Source organism: Podarcis pityusensis (assembly GCF_964106645.2).
Source record: "Podarcis pityusensis genome assembly, chromosome: 4".
NCBI lineage: Eukaryota > Metazoa > Chordata > Lepidosauria > Squamata > Lacertidae > Podarcis > Podarcis pityusensis.
This window is the reverse complement of record NC_138027.1, coordinates 21,206,522-21,221,375: the sequence shown is the minus strand read 5'-3', so window position 1 is coordinate 21,221,375 and position 14,854 is coordinate 21,206,522. Positions and strand designations below refer to the sequence as shown.

General features: G+C 42.8%; 1 protein-coding gene and 1 long non-coding RNA gene across 6 annotated transcripts in view; both read right to left on the bottom strand.

Moving 5' to 3' along the window:
• Window positions 1-14,854, bottom strand: part of GRIA4 (glutamate ionotropic receptor AMPA type subunit 4) — a 214,051-nt gene that overhangs the window by 10,678 nt on the left and 188,519 nt on the right. The window lies entirely within an intron of this gene.
• Window positions 8,172-11,708, bottom strand: LOC308475457. The gene is made up of 3 exons (XR_013985216.1): window positions 11,570-11,708; window positions 11,269-11,492; window positions 8,172-9,552 (listed from the first exon to the last, which is right to left on the bottom strand). It is a non-coding gene; the product is annotated as an uncharacterized lncRNA (long non-coding RNA).

Sequence of the window (14,854 nt, the reverse complement as noted above, 5' to 3'; positions counted from 1 at the left end):
GCTGGCAAACAAATTTGGGGAGGGAAAAATGCATTTTTTCCAATAGAGGGCAGCTTTATTGCTCGGTGCTTAAGTAAGGATAATATGATTTTGTAAACCGATAAAAAAAGAGAGAAGGGGCTATTCACATATTTTCAATGTGGTGATAAAGTGCAGCCAGGATATAGAATTTAGATTGTGTGCATCCTTTCCCCTACAGTTTATAACAGACAGTAAAAAAGAAAAAGACCCTTGATTCAATTTCTTTAGCAGCCAGAGAGGCATGATTGTTTGTTGTTCAAAATACGGGTATTAAATTTCAGTTCCCTTGAGCTGAAATAGTCAGCTCTTGTACTAGCATTAAAGTCTGGTGGTAAAGTGTGAATTAAATAGGTGTACAAAATGCAAGATCAGCCCCCCCTCCCCGCTTTGGTGCAAATCTCTACTTCTTGTTACAACTGTCCCAAACATAGCTGTATGATGCACAATTCAACCAAAGTTAAACATATTGATTCCAATGGAAGGGATTCAAGCACTCCCATTAAAAACAATGAAACATAAAATGTGCTCAATTATATGTGGATTATGCCCAGATGATTAGGCTACCTTATTGTTTATGATATTATGTTAGAGGCAGTGTCACTAGAGAGAACTCACCACCAGATATCTAAGGGAGATTGCTTCATGGAATTTAGGATAACAGTGGAATTCAAAACAGAGCACTTACCTGACACCATTGGGCTTCATATTGCAACAAACTACCCTAGACTGGGCTAGAGGCTTCTGGACCCTGGCATCCATGCATGATGTCATCAACATGCATCAGGGCTCTGAGATCCATCCCTGCTCCACCCACAGAGGAGACCAGGCAAAGGTTACCTCAGTGTGTCAATGAATGTATCAATGAATTCCAAACAAGACTGAACTTCAATTTTTGGAAATACAGGGTCGCTAACAATGGGAATCAGATAGCTCCTTTAGCAGAGGCTCTTGAAATCACGGTGGATAGAATTCCCATGGCACCACATTGTCTGATGCTATCTAATGCCCAGTAGACATTGAACAGCAGGTTTAAAGCACACTGACCTTGCTTAATAAAAATGTTGGCCATGATGCAACATGTAAACATGCAAGGCAGGGATTTCATCCTCTGTCAGTGACTGTATTTTGCTGAGATTAAAGTTTAGAATTGAAGCTGTTCCAGATAAGCAAAGGAGCTCTCAAATCCAGAAACGTATTCTGGATGTACGTGTTTTGTGGCCCACAAAGAGCTGGAAGGCTCCTCATTTAAATCAAAGTTTCCAGGCTGAAGCCTATAAGGGCCTGCTGATATGGGTTAAGCAACAGGCCAGGGTACTCTTCAACTGGTCACTACCATGGACAACTCACCATAGGCCTGGTTAAAAGGTAAGGATAGATTAAAGACAAACCAGTAAGTAGAGTTTGGAGTGTTATTTCTGTGAGATTTTGGAGCCAACTGTGAGCATCAGTAGATGGTGGAGGACTATGTGGGCTAAAAAGGGCTGCACCCTATTAAAGGATGCATGCTTCAGCCTGAAGTCTCCTGCTGCCTCGTGGACATGACAGAGTGCCCCACTGAGTTGCCAGTGTCCTGGAGATGAGTTATTGGAATCAAGAGAATAGGGCAAGGTACAGGATGGAGGCACCACTTGCCCCTTGTGGCTCCTCCAGTGCAGGCATGGGGAGTGTGTGTTGTCCTCCACATGTTGGCTATCCGTTGTGTACACTTAGTTGAGATTCCAGCATTGCACGGGGCATTGGACTACTAGATGATCCTCAAGGTCCCTTCCAACTCTACAATTCTATGATTGAACTCCCATTGGCACAGCCAGAATGGCCAATGGTCAGAGATGATGGGAGCTATATAGTCCGGGGGGGGGGGGGGCACATGTTCTCCAACCATGCTTTAGTGCAGGGTTTCCCAAACTTGAGTCTCTAGCTGTTTTTAGACTACAGTTCCCATCAACCCCAACCACTGGTCCTGCTAGCTAGGGATGACGGAAGTTGTAGTCCAAAAGCAGCTGGAGACCCAGGTTTGGGAAACGTTGCTCTAGTGGGAGTGTTACTATGGAGGATATGTCCTTAGGTGGTTCTTGCTCCTAGTCCTTGCCATCTTCCATCTTCTCCTGATAGAGGGGGCTCTTGGGCCGTTACCGCTGTACTGATTATATCTTTGCCCTGATGATGCCAACTCATTACTGTGGACCACCCTGTACATAAGGAGAGCATCTTTATGGGTCAGCTGTTTTGGAAACACATTTTGTCCTTTACTGCCTTTCATGCACCTTTTTTTTGGGGGGGGGGGTTGTTACGCAGATCCTTGCCAACTAATTATGAGGTTTCACAACTGTCTCTTAACAGAATTGACCTGAGCCTCATTTCAGTGGCTGTTAAATTTGTATTAGATAGTGAATACAGATAATGTAATTACTTGTCTGTCCCTGGAACTCAAAATACAGGAATACAGGCTGTGGTGTTAGCGATAACACTCTGCTTTTTTTGTGGATAAAGCCTCTGGGGCTACGTTTCTCAGGCAATCTGACAAATGTAATTTTATACAAGTACTCTAATTATGGTTTGTGATCAAGAGGGAGAGGAAAAAGAGCAAGGCTGGACTGTTCATTTGCTTCCTTTGTTCCAGGAAGCAACTGCTTTTGAACCAGAGATATTTATTATGGATTTCCAATTAATCATTTAGATGACAACAGTTTTGTTTCCAGTTAGTACCTCAACCCACACCTTCCCTTCCCTTGAGTATTTCCAGCGAAGTACTGTTCATGGGGTGTTTTTTCTTGAAGATTTCAACCTCTCTTTCCATCATGCTGAAAGTCAAAACAAAATGCTACTCTGTATATAAGGGGTTGCATCCAGTATAGCACCAAGTTACTCATTCTGTCAGCACAAGGTGGCACTTCTCCCTCTCTTCCTGTATGCCCCCTAAATCTATTCTGCGTATTCCATCAACCCTGTGGGGCAGATTTGGGGAGGATGTGGGGCATGTGGAGAGGGAGGAGTTCCATTGCCCAAGGATAAATCCTTGTGCTGACAAGAACATGTTAGGTGGATAGCACCACCCCTTGTTCTCCCCACTTCTAATTTGTTAAAAAATTGAGGACCACCTGCATAGATAGTAGAGAATGAGACTCTTAATCTCAGGGTTGTGGGTTTGAGCCCCACTTTGGGCAACCCCCCTGCATTTAAGGGGGTTGGACTAGGTGACTTGTGTCGTCCCTTCCAACTCTACTGTTCTGTGATTTTATGACACAGTGGCTGGAAGGTATAGATACAGTGGTACCTCAGTTTTCGAACGTAATCCGTTCCAGAAGACGGTTCGACTTCTGAAACATTCAAGAACAGAGGCGCAAAGGGCAGTCTGCAAATTCAATAGAGAAAATTGGGGGGGGGGATCTCAGCGGAAGCCTTTCGACTTCCAAGGTGCGTTCAAAAATGGAAGAATTTACTTCTGGGTTTTCGGCGCTCGAAAACTGAAACGTTTGAGTTCCGAAGCCAAGGTACCACTGTAACAGAGAACTGTCCTCAAATGATCTTAATGCAGACTGTAAGCTTATTGGGGCAGGGTTCTGTCCTTTACTTATATTACTCCGTAAGGTGTCATAAGACGAGTGTAGTGGTTAGAGGGATGGACTGGGTCTGGAAAGTCTCCAGTCAGCCATGAAGCTCCCTTGGTGACCTTGGGTCAGTCACTATTGGGTCAGACTGAGTTACATCACAGGGTTGCTGTAAGGATGATTGTAAGGGGATGGGATGAGAAGAATAATGTACACTGCCTTGAAAGCATTGGATGAAAGGTGGGACATAAATAAAATAAACACACATATTTAATAATATGCAACAACTGCTCCTACTAACAGAAAATAAATTGTGCTAAATGTGTCAGCAGATCCATGTTTTATTTTATCCCCCCCCCCCTTTGCAGCCATGCATAAATATGAAACTATTTTAAATTAATGCTGTTTATTCTCATGTTGTCCACACTGGTTCTGGAGATGGGATGGTGTGCGTCCTTCATTCTTTAGTTATATCCCAGGGCATGGGCTGATGACTCATGAGGCCACCAGATTCCTGAAACTTAACAGGTCTGGGTTTAGGCACCGCTTGGGCAGGTGGTTGCTTGGAAACCACATGCATGATGGAAGGAAGATGTAATGGGTAAGTTAGGCTGAGAGGCCTAACTGTAAGTGGGGATTTGAACTCTCCCAGGCCCTAGTCCAACACTCTAACCACTGCACCACAATGGCTCTCATCTTGCACTACCAGAACAGAAATACTGGATGCTGCCTTGAATGTCTACGAATCTTATTCTAATGCCTTATAGTACCAGGATATGTCCTCTGCCTATTTAGAGAAATTATCTGTTAATTGAGAAATTTGCAGATTTACTTGAGATGGAGATTCCCATGCCTCTTAAAAGAAAAACAAAGCAAAATCCATCATGGTGTAGGGGTGGGGAATTACTCACCCTGGCCAAAATTCACCATTACGGATCAGGAAGAATAAAATTTTTCCACTTACTTTTTTGAGGAAGGTGCAAATTGCTGTTGATAGTCCTAAAATAACAATTAAAAAACCCTATAAAAGCTAATCATGAGAGGGTTATTTAGTAGGGTTATTAGCCATATCCATAGACAATTTCACAGCACAATAAGAAAAAAAATGGAAATAAAAAGGAATGAAGTAAATGAGATTTTTAAGCGCCTCTCATTGTTCTGAAATTAAGCTCAAATTGGTTATGAATCTAACCACATTGCATTCCTTGCTATATCTAACAGGCCATGTAAAAAACACTTTTGTTTCACACTGCCTTTTAAAAAAAATAGCTGTATAATTAAGATGCAACCCAGTGTATCAAAATAAGCTGCTGTCCATTTTGCAATGAAACAATATTGTTCTTCTCGCACAATATTTTGCATCTGCCCATCTGGAGGAAACTTATAGATGGTTCATGGGGGGAAATGAAAATATTTTTCTTAAAACAAAACTCTCAGAAATACCCAGGGTTGTGTAGGCCCAGCTAAGTTGCTTAGGTTTTATTTTATGATTTAGAACTACAGTACATAACTCTATCACGGAAGACAGTAAGCTTCAATTCAGTGCTTTTAAAGAGGCACAATGGGAAGTCATAATCTTTGAACTGAATGCCACAGAGTAGTTCCCTCAGCCCCAGTCCAAAGATAGAGCTCCTTGTAAGTAGAAGCTGCCTTGCCACTTCAGTGCTGGGAAATTCCACATAGATTTTCTCCCTGGACATGCAGAGCTTCCCCACCACTGAATATGGAAGCTTCTGCACACATGGAGCTTTCCACCAGAGCCTCAGCTTGCAAACCATGACTGGGGGCTATAGCAAGTAGCTATAGGCAGCCAGTGCCTATAGGATTCTATGAACATTTCAGTAAACTCTCTAACTGTGAAGTTAGAATGTTCTATCGCCAAGTTTTAAAGCTTATGCGGAAATGTAGAACCAGCTTGCATCATACCAGACATGCAAATATCTAGTTACAGGTAAGTAGCCGTGTTGGTCTGCTATAGTCAAAATAATAATAATAATAATAATAATAATAATAATAATCCTTCCAGTAGCACCTTAGAGACCAAATAAGTTTGTGTGCATGCACACAAAAGCTCATACCCATAACAAACTTAGTTGGTCTCTAAGGTGCTACTGGAAGGAATTTTTAAATTTTGTTTCGACTACAGCAGACCAACACGGCTACCTACCTGTAACTCGTACTATGGAAGGCACCACATTGAGCTGCATGAAATGGAAGTCCATCAACCTCACCAAGAAACTTGCACAGGTACAGACTGACATCTTTCTGACTAAATGCAAGAACCTGGACATTATACCTAAGGGTCTTAGAATTAAGAACCCTCTACAATCCACTGGTATCTGAAGAAGTGTGCATGCAAACGAAAGCTCATACCAATAACAAACTTAGTTGGTCTCTAAGGTGCTACTGGAAGGATTTTTTTAAATGCAAATATCTGTCATAGAAGGTGATGAAATTCAATTAGGGGAAGAGCATTGTCCTGAATGTGTTTTTAAAAACAGTAGCACATTGTGAAGGTTTTTCCATCAGAGCCAGCCCAAGACATTCTGCCACCTGAAACTAGGGACAAGATGGCACCCCACACACAAAGAAGCTGACTAAACTGGTTGTTAAAACTTATTTCAATAATGGCAGCACGGCAGAGTCCTCTACCGCAACTGAGGGGAACAGGCCAGGCCATGTGTTGCACACAGTTCTGTCCTCAAACACCACCCTGCTGCCGTCTTCCCCCAACACCTACTGCCTGTGGTAACTGCCTTATTCTGCCTAATGGTAGGGTTGGCCCTGAATACAAAACCGTAAACAACAACAACAACAAACTGTTCCTTTAGTCCTGATAAAATGCTCCACAGGGCTCTGGTTTCCTGACACTTTTTGGGTGTCGTTCCCTTTACAGATCCCTTAACTGAAAGTATGTCACCATGCTAATACTTACCTGTTTTGTTGCCCTCTGAAAATGGCACCCCTGGGCAAGACATTACTTCAAGCTGGTAATCTCAGTTGAGAAGAGGCTTTCTAAAATTGTAAAAACTGCAACACTATTTTTAAATGCAGAGATCTTGGAGACCGTTAAAACAATGAGCTCAGCCCCCACTGAGGCATCTTAGAGAATCAATTCTATGATTCCATGATTTTATGGCTACATAGAGGATTTTTGTTGTCGTTGCAAACAGAAGAGAAAGCATTAAAGTGATCTCTGACCTTATTCATGTGAACTGCCTGCCATTTCGCTATTATCTTAGCAGGATAAATCTTTTTAAATGTCAGAATCCCCACAGTTTCCCCCTTCTGTTCAAGGCAGAATACACTTGGCCTCTTTTCCTTTTCCTTTTCCATGGCTGCTGCTATAAAGAAATATAAACTGTTTGCAGGTGCCATAATTTCCTGAGCATTTTCACATTTTAAGACCCAGAAACCCTACTGGCAAAATACGTAATGGAAAGGAGAAAAAAGATGTTAAACTTGTGCCATCAATAAAAGCAATATAATAAGCAACAGTCTTGGGGATATGCAGGGTTTTTCTTTTTTTCCTAAGCCGGAACTCAGTTCCAGTCATTGCTATTATAAGAGAACAAGGGAGGCGTTCATGGCGAGTTCCAACACCTCTTTTTCTAGAAAAATAGCACTGGGGATATGACATACAAAATCAGACGAATCTATTTTGGCCATAGGGCTAAGAAGCACCTTATCATCTTAGTGAAATAGTATACACCAGGATTCACAACTTTAACACACACAAACACACACACGTTCACAAGATGGTGCCAATCAATTTTGATTTATTAATACTTTCCTCAAGTGCTTTAGTGCCATCTCTCTATATAGAGAATAACTTTCATAACAAGACTAACAAATTTCCTATGGTATATTCTGTGGACCAGAGTTCTAAGTCAACAATGGGTAACCCTCCATATTTGTCCTGTAGGAAATGGCAATCAGAGGTATACTTGAAGACTCAAGTTGCATTAGCTACCATGGCAGAGCAATGGCATTCGGGTTGGTTTAGACTAGAGCTTTTATTGATGGAGTGAGCTTTGCTAGATGAGTTGATGGATATTTCATTAGTGCCTCTCTGTACGGAATGCAATATTTTGATTTTAACTATTGCTGGTCTGGATTTATTGATTTATTGAGTTGTATGATTTGTGTTAATTTCTCCTGTTTTATTGTGCCGGTCTCACCAGGTGACATATAACCCTGAATTTTTATTTATTTTAAATAATAATGTGTTGGGGCTTGTTTTAATTACTCAGTAATTAGTGAAAGCCAGTCTGCACCTCTTTAAAGATATTTCTTCCCATGTTCCAGATCTCAGCTTGGCCCATAGCTGTCAACTTACAGATTTGAAAATAAGGGATCAGCAGCCAAAATAAGGGATTTTCCGGGCACAGGTATGTTCAGCTTCTGAGCCCCTCCGAGCCAAAGGCAGAAAGCCCAGCCAGCAGCCAAACGAAGCCTCATCAATAAGGGACAGCAGCAGGACATGGCGCTGGGATAAGGGACTGTCCTGCCAAATAAGGGACGCTTGACAGCTATGGCTTGGCCAAACTTCGGCTTATAGGGGCATAGAAACACTCAGGTCTATGAGAAGAGGTGGGTAACGACATATGATGATCTTCTTTGCTATAGATATAGAGCCAACAAGTTCAGTGATTTCAAGTGAGCACAGTACCATTGATACAGAACTGGCATCAGGACCTAACATCCTTCGGCAGCTGCCAGGGCCCCAGCAGCCTAGTAGGGTCTACTGCTGACACCTGTCCTGGGCCCGCCATTTTTTTTTAAAGGCCTCTGGGCCTAGCTGCCATTTTCATTGTTGGAAATGGAAACCATAGCCCCTAGCCACCTGCTGCTGCCCGGAGCACTGCCACCCACCACCAATGCTAGGTAAACTTGCCAAAGTCCACCAAAAGAGGAGGACTTTGCACAAGACTCCCTCAGAGTTGAAGATGGAACTGCCTCAACAGTCAATGTCTGAATGAGCAATGGGAAACTGCTAACCAGTTGGGATGCGAGAAGTGAGACTAGCCTACAGAGTTGCTCTTTCGATGCCTGCATTCCTGCTATTTACCTGGATGAGGTTGGGGTAGGGCAGCAGGTTTAAGGTGTGTATCAGTGGGACCGGCGACTGCCCCTGTGAATCTGGTGCTTCCACCAGTGTGCTTACCCTGCCCCTGGTTCCATTTGGACAACCACTTCCTCTTTCAGTTCTATGTGCTTTTCAAGACTCAAGATTACAAAGCACGGATCCACATGGATCCTCAGGATTTTTGCATTGGGTCACCCCCAAATTCACCATCAGATCACATAGCATTTCCAAGCCTGCACCAAAAAAACCCACGAACCCACTGTTGCGTGGGGCTGCAATGGCGCAAAAATGTGGTTACAAAGCACGGATCCACATGAATCCTCAGGATTTTTTGCATTGGGTCACCCCAAATTCACCACCAGATCACATAGTATGTCCATGGCTACAGCCTGCACCAAAAAACACACGCATCCACTGTTTCATGGGGTCGCAGTGGTGCAAAAACGTGGTTACAAAGCACGGATCCACATGGATTCTCAGGATTTTTGCATTGGGCTACCCCAAACTCACCGTCAAATCACATGTCTGTGGCCACAGCATGAACCACAAAAATCATACATCCACTGTTTCGTTCAGAATATACTTCTTCTTGTTTTACTCCTCTAAAAACTAGGTGCGTCTTATGGTCAGGTGCGTCTTATGGAGTGGCAAATATGGCATTTCTACCAGTTCTGACTTTTACCCAGATCCTTTGGAAAAGCAAAGAGTTTGTGCATCATTGCACGTACTTTTCTTCCTTCTCTCTCAATGGGTAGATTGTAAGGGGACTAATCTGTAGGATGCAGGAAAAATTTCTAGAGAGGGCAGCTGTCAGGGACTGGGCAGAGGAGGCATGGTGGAGACCACCTCCTCATTCTGACTCTTCCAGGGAAGAGGAAGAGAGTATAGATTAGACTTCCGGGTTGGCGCCATCGCCGAATGGCGGACTCCCTCCGAGCTCCGGAGGGAGCCTGCTCGGCAGGGGCTGGGTCCTACCGCACCGGCGATGCGGGGACCCTTAAAAACCACGGCCACGAGGGCCGTGGACATGGAGACTCGGCTGGCACCGTCAGCGCCCTCCCGACTCGTGAAGGAGCCTTTTTAAAGGCTACGGATCGGGTGCCGGGGAGAAGCGTGGTGCTTTGAGTCCTCTGCTATCCCTGCCGAGCGCAGCCGCATGCCATCCGGCGGAGAGCGCTGACTTCTTCCATTGAAAATTCGGACTTTTTAACAACAACCCGTGAGTAATTTGGAAACTGGGTTTAAAAGGAGGAAAAAAAAGAATTTCTTTTCGAATTGGACACGAGCGGGGGGGGATCCAAAAAGGAAGTCAGTCCCCCCCCCATTGTAAACCTTTCAAGACAAGGACGGGGAAACCAAGGTCCAAAAAGATTTGTATTGCTGATAAAAACTAAGGATTCCACGATGGGGAATTATAAGAACTGTGCTGGAGGACGAATTGAGGGAGAAGAAACGTAACCCCCCCCCCCTGGGAACCGGGGTGATTGAAGAGAGAGCCTGGTGAAAAGAGTCGGAGATTTTGACAGCGGTCAAAGTAGCTGTCAAAGTCGGAAAGCAGAGAGGATTTTATTATGAGAACTTTGCTGGCTAAATTTGTTACAATTTGCTACAACTTGTTAAAACTTGGATACAAAATGGCGAAAACATGGATAACAATCGGACTTTTGGACTAGAGAAAACAAAGTTACAACAATCCCCCTAGAGGAGTTTCGGGACATTACAAAGATGGTTGTAAGTGGAAAAATACCATTGGAATTTTACAGGACTGGTTATCTTCTGGGAAAGCTGCAAAACGGAAATAATATTTTGTCTACAGGGTGTTCAGCTAAAGGAGACAATAGAATTTTCTATTGAAGAAAGGAAGGGACTGAACGCAAGTTTTTGTTCCTGAATAACAATAATCCCTGCAGACTTACTAAGCTTCTGAATTAGAACGTTTCAGCAGCGGAACAAGAGGAAACTGGACTACAATTTGGAAAGAACAATGGGGGGAGCTTTATTAAAGATCTGAAGTTAAGTGTTTTAAAAAAATAATTATGAAAGGAAAAAAAAAAAAAAAAAAGCCAGCAAGGAGTTGGGGGAAATAGGCGATTTATGGATTGTAAGAATTCCAGGCGGATAACATGGTTTGGTGGTCAAGGGGAAATTAAACCGGGGACAGAGGGGGAGAACTAAAATCCAAAGGCTTGTCAACTTCTTTTTTTTTGGAACTGGCTTTGTTTCATCTATTATACCTTTTATTTCTTATTTCTGATATTTTTATTATGTGGGGTGTCTTTATTATTAAAAAAAAGGGAAATTGTGGAATAAAAATGGGGTGGGCCTTGGGAAAGAAATTTTTGGTTTTTTATTAAGGGTATTGATGAGGAGTGTAGAAATTTTAAATTTGAATAATGGCCTAAACAAATTAAGTTTTTAATCAGAACCGAGAGCTTGTGGAGCCAACAACATGAAAAAGGAATATGGTAGGGGTGGGGGAAGGGGGGAGTCCCAGAAAGTGGATACATGAAAATAAGGTTCTGAATGTATTTTAATTTTTACTTTCTGTATTTTTGAAAATTTTAATAAATATTATTTAAAAAAAAAAAAAAAAAGAGAGTATAGATTAACAACAGTGGTTTGTGGGAGGTCACAGCTCAGAGGCAGATGAGAGGGAAAGTTGGGAAATCATGGGAGAGCAAAGAGCTCAAAGACAGAGGGCACACAGCACCACCCATAGAGGAGATAATGAGGACGTGGGAGAGAAGGTGGGTGGAGATTCACTCAGGACAACACCATTATCCAAGAAGGTAGGTTCTATAGCCTCTCTCTGTAAAGATTGAAGTAAAAAAGAACTGTCAGAAACTTTTCTTTTTCTTTATAATTTCCTGGGCAACCAGCCGGGAGCTGCTGACAGCATCATATACAGCACTAGCTCAAAAATCCAGATGTGCCCACAGCTCTAAAAGAGTTGGTGCCCACTGAGAACCCTGTCTCCTTTGCTTAACCCTTCACCTACATTTTCCTTCCTTAGGTTCATTTTTTGAGGGTGTTGCTGCTGGAGTTTGATGGAACCCCGGAACACCAAACCGTGGCTTAGGATGGCCATGCTGGCTCCCAGGGAGGAGACTATGGGCTCAGCTACATTAGCCATGTTACAATGCTATAACAGCGTTATAAACATTCAACACCAGATGGCACTGTAGAGCACAAAACTTTGTCTATGCGATTTTACATAGAGTTTTTTTCTTTTGTTATAATGATTTAATTTATGACTTATTTATAGCGGTTTCCCCCCCCCCCGGGGGGGGGGTAGATCCAGCCTGTATCTGCTTTGCTCCTCCCCAGTCATTTTAGCTCAGTGTGATGTGGCAGCTAAGCCAATTCTAGTTTGGCTTACTGTATCTGGCCAAAATTTCCTTTGCCATGGAATAAAAATACAGGAATACTTGAAGTTCTTGTTTTAATCATATGCATCTGTTTGGATTTGTTTAAAAAAAATGGCAAACATTTTTTGTTTATTTCTCAAGTTGATTTTTGGTGCTGAACGCTTGGCTGATAAAGCTGAGCCTGGATCAAGTTATGTTTTGCTAGTGACATAGTCCAGTAGGAACAATGCTGCTATAATAATTCACTATCCAGCCTGTGACCCCATCTCTAGACCCTGCAGGCATTTGAAGATTGCTGAGAAATGTAACAACTTGCAAATGTAGTATTAACAGCAGCTGTGGAAAGCCCCGTATTATAATGCAGAGCTAGTTTCTTTAATAATTTGGCAACATTATAAAGTGAACACTTCTAAAAGCCTGGAAGTTGTTGTGGACTTGCCAAAAAAAGAGGACCAGGTTTTGTTCTTCCTTAAAATTCAGCATCTGTCTGAGTTCCAAGAAATAACTGTTCTTAAGATGAAAGGAATTGACTTAGATAAGACTCTCGTATACCCTCGCGGGGCTCATCTTACATTTTGTTTCTGATTACGTAATTTTTGTTTGCAACTATCATTTCCAGCATGGTAGACGTTTCTTCTGAGATGTCCCAAATCTTGGATAAAAGTCAAAACTAAAGAACTGCATGAAAGAAAATTCCTTTCACTCCATAGGGTGGTGGCCTAGGGATCTTTTTGTGATGAAAGGCCAGCCCCCACATCTTCCTCCCTAGGAGCCTCCAAAGAAGGAAGATGGTGGAACAAGGAAGAAGGCTATGTAGATTTATCCTGGCTGTTCAGAGGAAGCAGAGCAAACTCTAATTTAGAGTAGAACCGCACTGCAAGTGGGTGATTGTAGTCACTCTAAGCTCAACAGGGATTGTAGCCTGTTGCTTCCTCATCATCATCCTCCTTCCACAGATCACCCCTCTGCCCATAGCTGTCAACTTACAGATTTGAAAATAAGGGATCAGCAGCCAAAATAAGGGATTTTCCAGGCACAGGTTATGTTCAACTTCTGAGCCCCTCTGAGCCAAAGGCATAAAGCCCAGCCAGCAGCCAAATGAAGCCTCATCAATAAGGGACAGCAGCGGGACGTGGTGCTGGGAGAAGGGACTGTCCCACCAAATAAGGGACGCTTGACAGCTATGCCTCTGCTTTTATCTCTGGAGACAACCTGGTTCAAATCCTCACTTCCCTATTGCTCCTTGGGTGATGTCAGGGCAGCCACTATCACTCAACCTAATCTGCATCGAAGGGTTGTTGCTAGGGTAAAATAGGTGTGGAGCGACTTCTGGAGAACCTGTAAACCCCCCCCCCACCCTTTATCATTTGCTGCCTTCCTGTTTTTCTCTTTTCTAGAGGGTGGGATTGTGTATGTCACCTTCAACTCCTGGAAGGAATGGCAGGATATGAACACACACACACACACACACACACACACACACACACAAATACATATGCTCCACATCCATCCTTCCACAAAACCTAAGTTCCTTTGGGACCTGTACATTTCTCGCTCCCCCCCCCCCCCATTGCTCAGGCTGATCAGTTTCAGTGTGTGGCTGAAGAATGAAAATGGAGCGTTGTGGTAAAGTGGTATCTTGAATGGTCTCTTTCATGAACAGCCTTGCCTGCTCTGCCATCTCTTTAACAGGACAGGCTAGCCTAAGCTATCTCAGGTTAGGTGATTGGAGTATTTGTTCCTTTCACCCGCTCCTTCTGGATTGCCTTTCGATTTAAAAAGTGATCAAGGTGAGAGAGAATGCATTATGGTCATACATTATTCAAGTGAAACACAATTCAGATTAATCTCACTGAACGTGTTGCCATATTGGTGAATCCATAGAGCAAGTCAGGAGAAAAAAATGCTGCAAGTGCTAAAAGCTTTTGAAATGAGAATTGTGGTGGGGGTTGAGGGAGAGAGGAAGTCACATGTTTGATTTCAAAGGTAGGCCCCCTTATATTCATTAGCCAATCTTTGAAATCAAGCATGTGGCAGGGAGAAGAAGAAGAAGAAGAAGAAGAGTTTGGATTTGATATCCCGCCTTTCACTCCCTTTAAGGAGTCTCAAAGCGGCTAACATTCTCCTTTCCCTCCCCCACACCCCCACAACAAACACTCTGTGGGGTGAGTGGGGCTGAGAGACTTCTGAGAAGTGTGACTGGCCCAAGGTCACCCAGCAGCTGCATGTGGAGGAGCGGAGACGCGAACCCGGTTCCCCAGATTACGAGACTACCGCTCTTAACCACTACACCACACTGGCTCTCGCTTTATTTCTCCCACACCATTTATGACGCACTTCCAGCAATGTTCAGATAAATTATACTTATTTTTGAACCTTCATTGGGGAAAATGCCATTGTGGAATATTATTGAGCTGGTTTTATGTTATGTTTACATTTAAACTAACTTGCCCCGCCATTTTCTACATAAACTTACATTTATTTTGTGAAACTAGTCTGAAGTTCTCTTTCCCCCCATTTTTCCGCACAATGTTATCATAGCGTAAAATTTTATTACAGCTGAGTATAATTTTAGAAAGTGAGCCTCCAAACAAAGGCACTTCTCAAATTCAGTTTAGTTTCTCATGGAAAATTTTCCGAATTGGGCAATAGTGCACTCAAAAGCATTGAAAGAAGCTGACTCATATTATTTGTTCTACTGTGTTGTTTTAAACATGAGCTTTAATAATTTCAATCTGGGTTGGACTGCATTGAATTATTATAATAATACGGTATTTTTTTCTCTGTGTTCAATCACTGTTATTATAAACTGCTTTGAGATGTGAGAG